The sequence below is a fragment of the Condylura cristata genome, unplaced genomic scaffold (assembly GCF_000260355.1).
Source record: "Condylura cristata isolate star-nosed mole 26May11 unplaced genomic scaffold, ConCri1.0 scaffold00012, whole genome shotgun sequence".
NCBI lineage: Eukaryota > Metazoa > Chordata > Mammalia > Eulipotyphla > Talpidae > Condylura > Condylura cristata.
The window spans coordinates 38346567-38359552 of record NW_004567113.1 but is presented as its reverse complement, the minus strand read 5'-3'; the positions used below and the strand labels follow the sequence as shown (position 1 = coordinate 38359552).

The window sequence follows — 12986 nt, the reverse complement described above, 5'->3', positions numbered from 1 at the left end:
CGCGGCCGCTCGCCCGTTGGAGCAAACTTGGAGCAGCTTCCCGGGCCCTCTGGGAAGAAACTTGGGGCAATTGGGACTGGAGACAACATCCCATTCTCGGTCCTGGAGCCCAGGAGCTGCCAGGGCGTCTGGATCCTCGGGGGCAGGAGGAAAGAGCTGGCCAGGTTTGGAGCGTCCTCCGGGGCACAGAGAGAACCTGCCGCAGTGCCTGGAACAAGGATTGCAGCGTGGCTGGAGGCGGAGAGCGCCTTAGGCAACAGCCTGCAGCGTTAGGGACCAGAACGCGGGTGGGGACCCAAGAGACTGATCCCTGGACCCGGACCCTTGGGACTTACCTAACATTTCAGAGTGGCCTTCTCTGGAGATGGCAGAAAATGCCTGGAATTGTCATATCTGTCCTTTTGGCAGATAGCAGAAGAACGTTCTTTATGATTTACATTTTATAGCAAGTAGTATGCAATAATACTAGATGAAGAACGTATGGATGTGATTTAGTAAGTTAGGTTAAACAGAAATTGGAAATTGATTACCTTTTGTGTTTCACTAAAATAAACATTGTACACTGATTTTTTTTTTAACTAATGTGTCTTTCTATTAGTATTGCCCAAGACACGCAAATCGTCATATCACAGGAGTCTGGTACATGGGGGAAGTATGAAATGGAATTCTGAGTTCACAGAGATTTTGGTATCTGTAATTTGTAAGCAAAATCATGTGGGGAATAGGGCATTTGTTCATCATGGGTTTTTCCACAATTTTGTACTGTCCTTTTCCTGGTGCTTTTACATTTGAGGAGCATTTTTGTAAGAGAAATCCATCTGGGTGATAGTGCTTAACCAGATTGAAGATTTGCTGTTAGGGAAAAGCAGTCTGATAGCTTTAACATCTCCAAAATTTTAAAAGTTAGCAGTATTTTCTTAAAGAGGGAATGGAAAAATGAGTTTCTACTGGCTTGAAGCATGGAGTATGTTAGTTGACCTTAGGCTGTTAACAGAAACTTGAAATGAGATGTTTGATTAATTTAAACTCCCTAGAGAACAGATAGATCCTTTTCTGTATAGTCAGTGGGGTTGGCTTTTAGACATAGCATTATTAGAAGAAGAAAACCTAATGTGCCATTGATAGTTCAATGGAGACGTGCTAAAAGCAGCATTTGGCTTGCAAGGGGAATGTAAGCATAAAAATCCTAATTTGAGAATAACAAAGAAAAGTATCTGCTGAGACAACCTCAGATATAAAACATAGCTTTGGAGAAAGCAATTGTTTTGTTTTTTTTTTTCTTTTCACTGCAAAGTTTCTAAATTAAAACCCAGTCTTCTGGTTGCTATGGACACAGTGATGCTGAGGGTTTTCCTTAGTTTTTATTTATTTATTTACCTGTAGTTATATCTACACACAGTTTCTTAAATCTCTGATAATGGATAGCTGGGTTAAACAGTCCTAGTTAGCAAAATAAAGAGAAATCATGGGAAAAGAACTATGAATGGAATTTGTTACATTAAAAAATGCCTAAAAGAAATAGATATTGAGTAGCTCATTAAAGAATGATACTCTATTATACAGATTTTGGAGTTTGGGATAAAATGAATGTCAGGAATAGAATTAGATTCCGAGAAGGTGAATTTCTGTTGCTGTGGGTACTTTGTAGAGCAGATGTGCAACTGTGCGAGTTGTTTTTGACTATGCAATTGAAAAAGACTGAAAAATTGGGGTGACTTTAGCTGTCTCAGACTCTGTCATTGGAATTTAGTCCTCTAAGGGTCACTTAAAATCAGTCCAATTTTGAGTCTTGTGGAATCAACGAATTGTCATCTGAGTTCTTAGCAATGCTCTGGCCTCTTTCTTCATGCATGCTCTGAGGTTCAGCAGTAATCTTTACCCTAACCTAGAATTTGATCATAGCTAGAGACCAGCCACGGGGATGAGGAGAATGAGACAAAAGAAATCAGGAGAGAGGCTGGCGGTAATTAGGAAGGTTTCTGCTGCTTGAATATGATAAAATCCCATGTTCACTTAGGATGTTTACTATATGTGGAAGCTCCTATTTGTAAATAGGGCAGGTCCTCTGTATAAAGCTAGTGTTATTATTCACACCCATAGAACAAACACCTCCACCCCCCTGTTGTTGTCTTAAAAAACTCCAGCTGCTCATGAATATAGGGTCAGGGAGGGCTGGCTAAATGTTTCTCTGTGCTTTCTCTCCAGCACAGCCAGCAGAGCTGTTTCCTGTTCTTTGTTTCAAGGCTGGGGTTTGCGTCATACATTCCAAGTGGCATATGTGTGCTCTTTCCTGTTTCAGGCTGTTTTCTGGTAGATCAGTAGCCCAGACCAGGCCATGGTCCCTGCCCCTGAACTCCCTCTCCCCACCCAGGGAGTTATCATGTCTTTACACACTTACAGTTGCCTAAGATGCCTGCGTTATGTCATAATGAGAAGTCAGTTAACCTTTTTACATGCACCCTTTGCTCCAGTGTTTATATGGGCAGATAAATACTTTTACCTTATTAAATTTTTTCTTGGCCACACTAATTTTAGGAAAACGTCTGTGCGTATTGGCTAGAAATCCAAAGGAGCTTGTTGATTTTCATTCTTTGGAGGTGGGTAGGATGTTTGAGGATAGGCATTTTCACTTCAAGTTGACAATTTTGGACCCGATCTCCATATTAGAGTTCAGAGGTGGTAGCATTACTGCAAGATCTGGGCCTCCTGCCTCCCTTGTTCACATTTAACACTGACACTCAAAGCCCAGGAGCGGAGCGTGGACTGGAGGATGAGAATGGGGGCAGAAGGGCAGCCTGGGCTGACTTGAAAGTCTTGCTTATGCTTGAAAGAAAACATCTTTAGAAAAAGCACTGAAGCCGAATGTAGGATGCATTTAGAAAATCCCAGGATTATTTCTTTTTAAAGGCAAAGATTAAAATGTTAGGACGCTTTTTCTAAGGACAGCAGTTTTACTGTAATCTACATCTCATTCCCACTGATTAAGAATAAAAAGCTCAAAAGAACTGGACATAAATTCATTTAATGACAGCTTGGGAAAAAAATTCCTGTATTTTGAAAACAAGAGGAGAAGGCTTTTAACTGTGTTACAGAAGCAACTTTTTCCACAATCTCATTTTTTAAATATTCATGTGAGTTAATGAATTTCTGAGTTAGATCTGCTTTAACAAACAAATTTTCATTTGGGTCTTCAGAAAGTAAGTTTTAAAGCAATGGCTAGAAAAGAGAGTTTCTACAGGTTTCCTTTTTAAACTTGTTTTTGGATTTTCTTGAAAATTTGAAAGGATCACTTACAATATTCTCCAGTAGAATAAATTGCAAGCCTGGCTCAGGCAGCAGACCACGCCTTACCCTTCCAAAATTTGATGGTAGATAATTGGTTTTAATTTCACATCCCATCACATTCTTTCTATATGTATAAAAGGGAAATAAACTATATGATGAGAGCTCCCAGAATAAACTAGCAGGTTACTGAAAAAAGAGTTTTTGAAAGTCGCAGTAAGATTCTTTTTCCTTTGGGGGAACATGAACTTGAAATATTAAGTTGACTTGTAGGACAAGAAGCCTTTAAACTAAAATGTTAATTATACAAAATTAAGCAAGTTTTTTGTTTTAATTTCAAAGTTGTTAAGAAGCCAGCCAAATTTGGTAGACTAAAGTATTTGGCTTAGCCCAAATCATTTTTTCCTCCTATTTTGGGGAGGAGGAGGAGAGGGAAGTAGTTAATAGAGATGATTATAGTCTAATGTATTTGATCAGAAAAAAAATTCTTCAAGTGTTTAAATGCTGAACTGAACAACTGGGAAAAATTATACCAGCCTGGTAGTCGCTATAATTACAAAACTAAATGGCAGTAAGAGTTTCATGACCATACAAATCACCATTCCCAGCTCAACCCTATTTTGTTCTCCCTCTGCCCTCTAGCTTCTTAATAGCAACATTTTTGCATTAAAATGAACAGTTTGCTTTGGTGGTATTGCTTACTTTTCACCTCCGGGCCACATTTAAGAAAAATAGGACAATCAATACAAGTAACTTCACTCTTTAGATCATAGGAATTATATTCTGGAAATTAGGATTCTTTCTGCAGTGCTTCAGTCCCTCAAGTCCTAAGACAGTTGCTGTCTACTTTGCTAGATACTCCAAATTCATCTTGCAGTGGGGTGGGAGAGAAGGGTTGTAATGGTCTTTGGCATTCTTATTTTCAAGTCTGATGTGTCCCTTTTCTTATAGACCCCATCTCTCATCTTAAGCAGTCATGCCAGAGCTCGAGACAGGAAACCAGACAGCAGTCTGCCCTGATAAGGGATAGCATTGTCTGAAGGAGGAGCCGGCTTTGGCTTTCTCCCACCCCTCAACTCCTCTTTCCTTGAAATTTAGTAGTCATAAAGGAAACACTGCTGCAGCCAGTTTCTGAACCAGACCTAGGACCATTTTCTCCCAGTTGTGTGTGTGCGTGTGTGTGTGTGTGTGCCTGTGTAAGCCCTTTCAACTGTCTTTCAGCCTTTGAGGGGAATGTCTGCGTAATTAAATGGAATATTAAAAAATTGTCAATGGATTTGTATTCCTGGGTCAGAGAGTTTAATAGTGAATCTTTCTCTAGCAAAACAGGTTTGAAACCCACTCCATTGTGTTGGCAGGCTGAATACATTATCATTTCCCCCATCTAATTACTAAGGGGAACTGGAGGCAGAATATAGGCAAGTTTAAGTAGCCCTTCAGGGTCTACCCCTGACCTGTCCTCCAGGAAAGGGTACACCTCTTCCCAGGGAGACCCTGAAGAGCTCTGCTTAACCTGGAAAAGCTGCTCGAGAAGGTTGCCATCTCTGAAAGGCCCAGATCTCCAGGGATGACCTGAAGCTAGTTTCAAACCAGATCAGTGGAATTTGGCCAAATCTAGACATGAGAGCTCAAATGGACATTGAGGTCAGTACATTGTACCCTGGAGAGCGACCTGTGAATAAGTGGGTCTTTTTCCTCCTTTGACCTATATGCTGTTTTTTCTACTAACTGCTGTTCTTTGAGGCTAATCACTGAAATCCACTCCTTTATCTGTTCTCGCACTTTATACTCTGGTACCTTCCAGAACTTCTCACTCCAGAATTATTTTCATCAGTGCGTTTAGGTTACCTGTTCCCCTTCGTTCTCCAGAGGGAGTTTTTCTCTCCCCAAGTTTTCCCATTTACTTTGCATTTTCGGTTTTAGAAGCCTTCGGGCTAGCTTTCCTGAGCCCTGGGTAGATTTTCCTTGTGCAGATCTTGGTACACAATCATTCATGTCTGGCCCCTGGCCCCTTGTTTAGCCTCATCCTTCACTTTGTACTGGCACACTGGAGCAGTATCTTTTGACATCCATTCGTTTGTTCATCTCACAAGTATTTATTGAGCACCTACTCACTAGTACTAATCTCAAATTATGTGCAGTTAGCGTTCTCAGGCCACAGGGTGGAGTAGTAGTACCCAAGTGATCCAACCTGAAAAGGCTGCTGAAATCTTAATTGCCCACTGGAACCACCCCTGGCACCGCCCACTGCTGCCCCACCCCCACCCCCTTACTGGGGGAGTGACCCCAGCATGAGATGATTTTCCATCCAGGTCACTGCTATAGCTCAGACTCCAAAGCAGAGCAGAAGGAGCGCTGGGTCCGCAGGCAGAAACACTTCTGTTCTTGGCGACAACTCTAACCGACTCCAAGTCTGCGAATTTGGGCGAGTCATTTCACCTCTGTTCCTCCATTTCCTCATTTCTAAAATGGGGATGAAGACCTAACCCTTCCACCTTTGTACAGTTATTATGAGGATTTCCGTATTCGCTGGGGTAAAGCTGCCAATTTTTCTCAGCAGTTTTATGGACCAGTTTGCAGGTGCATGTGCTAGGAAGAATAATAACCTAATTTGGGCCTTTGATCTCGCGTCCAAGCGTGCACGCGAAGGGAGACTGGGCAGCAGGGGCCATTTGGGAGTTGAATTCGGTGCTAGTGTAAACCCACTGTGCCTGTGGTCCGTAGCCCCAGGGAGAGAGCGTGGCAGAAACTGCCACCCAGCGATGGCTGTCGGTGGTGTGATGGCCTCTGCCCGGCAAGGTGGTGGAGTGGAACAAGTCCAGCAGCCTTGAAGTCGGACTGCTTTGGCTTCAAATCCTGACTCCACAACTTAGCAGCTGTGTGACCTCAGGCAGATCGCTTTACCTCTCGGCTCCATTGCTCTCAGCAAAAACGGGAAGGTCATATCCCCTCTCCTGGGCATTCCATGACACAGTCCATGCAAAGAACCACAGCTGGTGGCCAGCAGTCACAAAGGTGGTGGCGATCAGCAGGAAGCTTGTCACTTGACCCTTGGCTTTCCTTGGTCAATAGGAGTAACCCTCAAAAAAGTAAGCCCTTCTACAACTGTTTCTCTTATTTTCAATTTTAAAGCAGTGGGGAGCTTGGCATTAAACTTGTTTAGAAGATATCCCTAGGTAGGTAATAAAATTCTTTGAGGATGAGGCTGAAAAGGTCCTCGGAAGGGGAGTTTAATAGGTTTTCTTTTGAGTGAGGGAGTCCTTGTCCTGATTATTGAGAGAGATTTCACATGTATTCAGAGGAAGAAGCCTGCAGAACACTACTGTGGTCAAGTACTCTCATACCCCTCTTTGGGCCTATCTACCCCCCCACGTCCGCCTCCCCCCCCCCCAAATATTATGGTCACTTGGTGAATAGGCTGATCTTTGGGAAGTGGGGAGGGAAGCCTGGAAGGAAGTATGAGACACTCCCCTCCTTGAGGTCTGGTCAGAGACTGGCCATTGAGAGACACAGCCTATCTAGGTAAGAGGAGGGCTCTGGGGGACCAGGGTCAGTCATCTGGGTGCAGAGTGGGGAGGGCCTTGAGCTGATCTTTGAAGAATTAGGAGGATTTAGATAAGCCGGAAGGGGACGGGGCATTCCTAGCCGGTTGCCCAGCATCGGGGCCAAAAATGAACAAAGGCATGGGGGGAGGGGCAGCCAGCATGAAGGGCGCTTTTTGGAGCCCAGAGCAGCTGGCTGGGAAAGGGTGCAGAGTGTGGGCGCTTGAACCCACTCTGTGAGTCCTGGGGACCCTTTGGACTCCAGTTGGAGTCTGCTGGGGAAGACTCCTCGAGAAGAGGACTTTGAGAAACATAGGTGGCAGGAGGCTTAGGGGCAGATCCAAGTGGCCGAGAAACTAGGAGTGGCAAGACAGAGGCGGAAAAGCCCCAGTAACAGTCTCCCAGACACTGAGAGCCTGGCTCCCCAGGGCAAGTGTAGACCTGGAAGGGAGTTTTGGAGAAAGGCTTAAAGGAAACCCGAGGTTCCTACGGTGAAGGAGCAGAAAATAATAACCAAGTGGAAGATGAGACAGGCAAACTTTTCCAGGCAGAAGCTAGGAGGAAGGGGACTTGGGTGTGGAACATGCTGGATGTTTTTAGAGCCCTTTTCTGTTTCTTTTGTTTACTTTTGAATATTAGCTCATGGTTTCATATCCCAAGGTTCAGTGGTTCTATGAGATAAACCTAATGCAGAATTCTCTGGAGCCTGGGGAGGGCCGCCACCCAACAGTTCTTGCTGGTTATTTTTAAGGTTCCAGCCTTCCCTGCTCAGGCTGGAATTTCCAGGAACTGGCAGCTGACCCAAGCCAATTGGTCCCTCCCAGCCTCCCACTCCCTCCAGGGTGGGGCCCCATGGGTGGAGGCCCTAAGGGTGGAGTGGGGTGGGTCTCCTGCGATAGGGCCTCACGCCTCACGCAGCCCTTGTGGGTCTGATTATATAACTTCACAGAAGAGCGCTGTGAGGGCAGCCTTGCAGATGCGCACAGCAGGACACACGCTGTGCCTTCTTCTCAGTGGTCTTGGGTTGCTGGCCCTTAAAACTAAAAGGCAGACTTGTCAGAGAGCATAAAAAAAGAAAAGGAATGTGTAGCCTAAACTTTTCTTTCAAGGAAGGTGTGGAATGCCTCCAGCCAGGTGGCCCCGAACTTGGGAACTTACCTAAAGGGTGTGGGCTTCGGCCTCCCCACCCCACCTGGGCCTTGCGGGCCTCAATCTGAAATGTGTTGGGATTTTGCTTGGTCCTTACCTTTGCACCTGTCCTTATTTACATGCAAAATCAATTGCTTCACTTGGTCTTTCCGAAGTACAGGGTGTGGGCAGAATCTTATCTGAAGCCGTGTCCTGTTTGGACAAGTTGAACTCCCTTGGCAACCCTCCATAGGGTGGAGCAGATGGGTGGAGGCAGGAAAGTAAAATTGGGTGGCTTGTTAGCAGGGAGAGGAGAGAGGGCGGATTGTTTGCTCTCTGGATCATTATATTTAATCTGAAACTAAATAATTAACTTCTTTCCTATTTCCAAAACGTTTTGGTGCAAAATAATTTAATTTTCTGAGGCGCAAAGATTTAGAACACCCCATGGAATATTTTTCATGTCCAACCAGCACTCGAAGACGGAAGTAGAGGAACAGCAAGTGCTATGATCAGGGGACTCAGCTCCAGGTAGGTGCTAGCATCTGGCTGTTCTAAAAGGAGACGCCAGCTTCGAAATGCCTCCTTCCATCTGCTGCTGTCTCCATGTATTTCTGGCCTGGGCCACTGCCAGTAAATATTCAGCTCATGGGGAGTGCCTGAAGAGTTCGGGTACAGAAGTGGAAAAAGGAACCTTTCTTTGGGAAGGAAGTTTAGCCACAAGGATGTTGTTTGCCGTCCTGATCCTCCTGACCACGAATTACACACATGCGCACACCCAGATGACCTTTTTTTATTGTTATTAATTTTTCTTTTTCCCTGAAGTTCCTTGGGAATAAAGAGTAGGGGACAGTAACATGCTTCTTTCTTTTAGTATCCAAAGTCTGGGCTTCTGAACCCTTAGAGATGGGTGTTTTTTGGGGGTGGAGGGGGGCCCTGGGTGGCACCTACTGTTTTTCTCCTTTCACCACCTACCTGTTTGAGGTAGTGAGAAAACAAAGGTTTGTCTGGAAAGTCAGGTAATTTAGAGCCCTGTTGTCAGGATGGCTTGAGGGAGCTAATTCAGGTACTCTTTGAATATCTGGAAAGAGGAATAGGCACAGGCATTAAAGGGGAAGCCTGTCAGGAAAATTCTGCTGTGTCACCAAGAAACTGCTCTGGACACTCTCTTCTCTTTCTCTCTCCCCCTCTCTCCTTTCCCTGCACCCCTCAAGAAAGAGCTGTCATTTACAAGGTGGTTCATGGTAAAACATGTTCTGGCTTCAAGGCAAGCTACTTTCTAAGGCACTTTGGTGCCATCGTGAGCTCCTTGCAGGCTTTCATAAAGTAGTTGTCAGATGGAACGATGATGTGGGACTCTGGCTGCTGAAACTTCATGTCAGTGACTCACCAGGCTTTTAAATGCACACATACAGGTTTTTGCATTCTGGCAAAAACCTTGCCTTTATTTGACATGAAAAGTCAGAAGTATAAGTGTAAAAGGGAGTAAATGAAAATCTGCAGTCTGTTTGTTTTCGAGGAAAATTCAGTTGTTTTGGCCTTTCCCAGCAAAATTACATAGTTAGGGAGGGTGACATTTGTTCCAGTTGTGGGAAATTATTTTGGCAATGATAATGGTTCTATATTCTTGCTTTTAAGCACTACAATAACTTAGAAGTCATCTTAAAATCAGTCTTGCCCTTGTTTGCTCTTCTAAATGCAGTTTTGTTACCCTGGGATTGCTTTGTTTAGAATGTAGGTCTGCTCAGCTACATACAACTAAGATGTAAATGTGTTTATGATTGGAAAATAGTTGTAAGGAAAAACAGAACCACATTTAGGGCCTCCTCATCTCTGTGATACCCACATAAAATGGTTAACAGAATTCCTGAGGGTGGTTAAAACCCACTAGGTTTAAAGACCCTGAAGCTGGCAAACTCATTACCGTCTGTCTTACTCACTAATACCTGTTTTAGCGCGCCACCTACTGGTTTTTCTGGATACTGCACTGCGTTGTGTAACCTGTTTTTTATAGCATGTGTAGTTTATTTAGCATCCTTTTTAAATGATGGTAACAGCCCCCAAGCAATGAGGTGCTCATGTTTAACGAAGCCATTCAATTTAGGGACCCTAATTTTCCCAATGTATAAGTTCTTAGTTACATAAAGGACACATTGGAAATCCGGCAGTCACACATCCGTTTCTTGACAGAAAGCCACATGGCAGAATGGTCTGGTCAAACATAGGCATGCTAGTTACAGTGTGTGGAAGTTCCCTGCAACCAAATCAATAAAAGTCTGATTTGTGTTTATGTGTTTGATTTTCTTCCTTAATGTGGCTCCTCTCTAGCTTAGCTTCCCTCTCTTTTTATTAGGCATTTTAATTATAGAAATTATGATTCAAGAAATTAGCATACCATGTGTGTACGCCCCATCCCCAGCACCTCTCTCAAGAAGCTCTTGTGAACTGTTCAGGGCATGTCATTTTCTTAGGGTATCCTTCTTATCCTGTATCCTCTGACTCTCCAGAAGGATCTTCACTTCTGGTAGAGTGAAGTAGAGGCTGAGTGAGGACAAAGAGCCAGTAGACTGTGAGTGGACAGTGAGTTTATTCCTATTCATGGTAATTTTAAGTTTTGCACACTTTTATGGTCCAGCGTTGCATTGTTTAAAGTTTCAAAATGAAGTATTGTAACTCTACCATTCTTAATGAGCTGAAATACTTCAGTCATGAGAAGTATCAATGCTTGAGTTACTCTGCGGAGCAGCTGTGAACAAAGTGTACCTTTGCAATTCTTTTTTAATAAAAATGAGTCAGGTTTCATTAGGATGGACTCACTGTAAAGTAATCGACTTTACTTTTTCTGCACTGATTACAAGTTGTGCAAATCATTGCGTTCCTTTTAAGTTTAGATAAAACATAAAAATTAAAGAATGAAAGTGATTTAAATAATGTCTTGAAGTGATTAAAGATCTAGCAGCTTGCATGCAATCCACCTATCCAGATTCAGTAACCCTTGCTGGTGGTATTCCATGCTCAGAGGCACTGGGAAAAGTTCTGAAGGCTGAGTGGTGAGCTGAATGGTGGGATTTTAGAATGAACTACAGAGCCCACGGTGTTAATTCCACTGTGCCAGCCATAACGGAAGCACATTTTGTAAAGGGAGCTGGGGGTGGAGGTGCTGGGCTGTTGTGCCAGGGTCCTATGAGAACTTTTTCGAATGGCATGTAGGTAGCTCTTAACTGAGAGACTGAACTTAGAGGTTTTTTTGTTTGTTTGTTTGTTTGTTTGTTTGTTTGTTTTTAAGGCAAGGGGCAGGGGGCTTGACCTCTAAGGCTAGGGGTGTTTAGCAAAACTCCATGAAGTGGAAACGACAAATTTAGTGCTTTGTATGCAGGGTGCATAACCCCCCAAAAATTGATGTCTATTTGTTGATAAAAATCATTTAGAGGAGAAAAATTTGTTCTGTTTTAAATCACTTGCTCTTTCTCAGACATTTAGGGAGTAGGTACGGAAGGTGTCATCTGCATTTTACAGGGGGGCCTTTGCCACAGGACAGAGCTACAATGCTCTTGTGTCTCAACTATGGCTCTGTTCTAGCTTCTTGGGAACATGAGCGCTTTTATTTAGAAGGATGTACCAAGACCCTGTCTAGTAGACTGTTGAATCTGAAGAGCAAGTTCAGCTTAAAAAACCTGAGGCAACAGCCAGCCATAGGTCGAGGATTTAAGCAGGCGGTCTCACATCTTTTGTTGACAGTCTGCTATGGTAAGGGGCAGGAGGCTCGCAGCAACTTGTAGGCCTATGTCCATCCCTGCAGCTGCCAGGCTGGGCACTGGTTAATAGTAGTCCCAACACACAGAAGGGGTTTTCATTCTTCATGATAAGATCATCCATTTTCTCTGGCTGTCGGGGTGGCTGTAGGGATACATAAGAGAGTGGTGGCACCATTGATTTGAGCAGCCTGAGAGTAGGTTGTGTTCTCAGATTATAATACATCCTGTGATGCAGGGAAATGCAACTTTGAAGGGCCTTATGTTGAGTTAATGATGATACTCACGTGCTGTCATGAGACCCCAGAACAGGCTTTCTTCAAAGCGGTGAAGCACAAGAACACAACTCTTGCTTTCATAATTTTATTTGAAGATGCCGTAGTATCACTGAGAGAAGGGAACAGACCATCCTATGGAGGTAGGGGAGAGGAATTCTGCTACTGAAATACAGGAAGTACTCTAGAACCATCTTCTGCATCTTTTCCAGCTAGAACTTGTTCGTTTTCCCATCCAAACATAAGCAGTCCACAAAGAACTTGCCTCTAGCCCAAGTGCTGAACACTTAAAACAAATTTGGACAATAGGTTTCTGAAGCAGGTTATTGAAGAAGAATCAGGCCAATGATTCTGTAATTGAATATTGAGCAGACTGAACATTTTGTCCTGTGAAAAAGCAGTTGGCTTGATCTAGATCAGTGCTTGAAGTGACAAGTAAAGAACACAAGAAAATGAAGGAGTAACAGGAACAGAGCAATAGAGTGAAAGAGAAAGACTGGACAGAATCAAGATGGTTTGTTTCCTAAAGATTGATTTGTTTCCTAATAAGATGAAAATAGAGGGCATCCAAGCTGATGCTTTGCACAAATAAAAGGTGTTTAGGAACACTAAGAAGTTGGAGGTGAGTTTAAAGTCTGAATAGGCATTTCTCAAGAGAAGAATGTAAATGGTAAATAAATATGGGGGAAGCCAACTTTGGTAATAAAGTCAATTTAGAGGGAAAATAATTTGCCATGTTGATACTAACAGATTGGAACAGTTTTCCTGGTAGAAATGTTGGGAAGTGGGTTCTATTTGGCTGATGGAAATTAATAGAACATCACTGCTGGATCATATATCAGAATGTACATGTTTTTCACCCAAAAAGTTGCCACCAGAAAAATTTTTTTCCTAAAAATTAAGGATGGGACCCTCCTGGTGGCACAAAGGGTTAAAGTGCAGCACTACAAAAGTCAGCTTCAGCACAAGTTCGATCCCAGGCCAGGGAGGTGACCCACATGGCGCAG

At 43.5% G+C, this 12986-nt stretch overlaps 1 protein-coding gene across 2 annotated transcripts in view; it reads left to right on the top strand.

The window, feature by feature from the left end:
• Positions 1-12986, top strand: part of KLF3 (Kruppel-like factor 3 (basic)) — a 28862-nt gene that overhangs the window by 896 nt on the left and 14980 nt on the right. Inside the window, exon 1 of one of the 2 annotated variants that reach the window (XM_012724234.1) lies at positions 8420-8483. The exons of the other annotated variant lie outside the window; for it this stretch is intronic. The gene's annotated coding sequence lies outside the window, so the exon portion shown is untranslated. Of the gene's footprint in view, positions 1-8419; positions 8484-12986 lie in introns of those variants that run through there. 2 annotated transcript variants of the gene reach the window in all.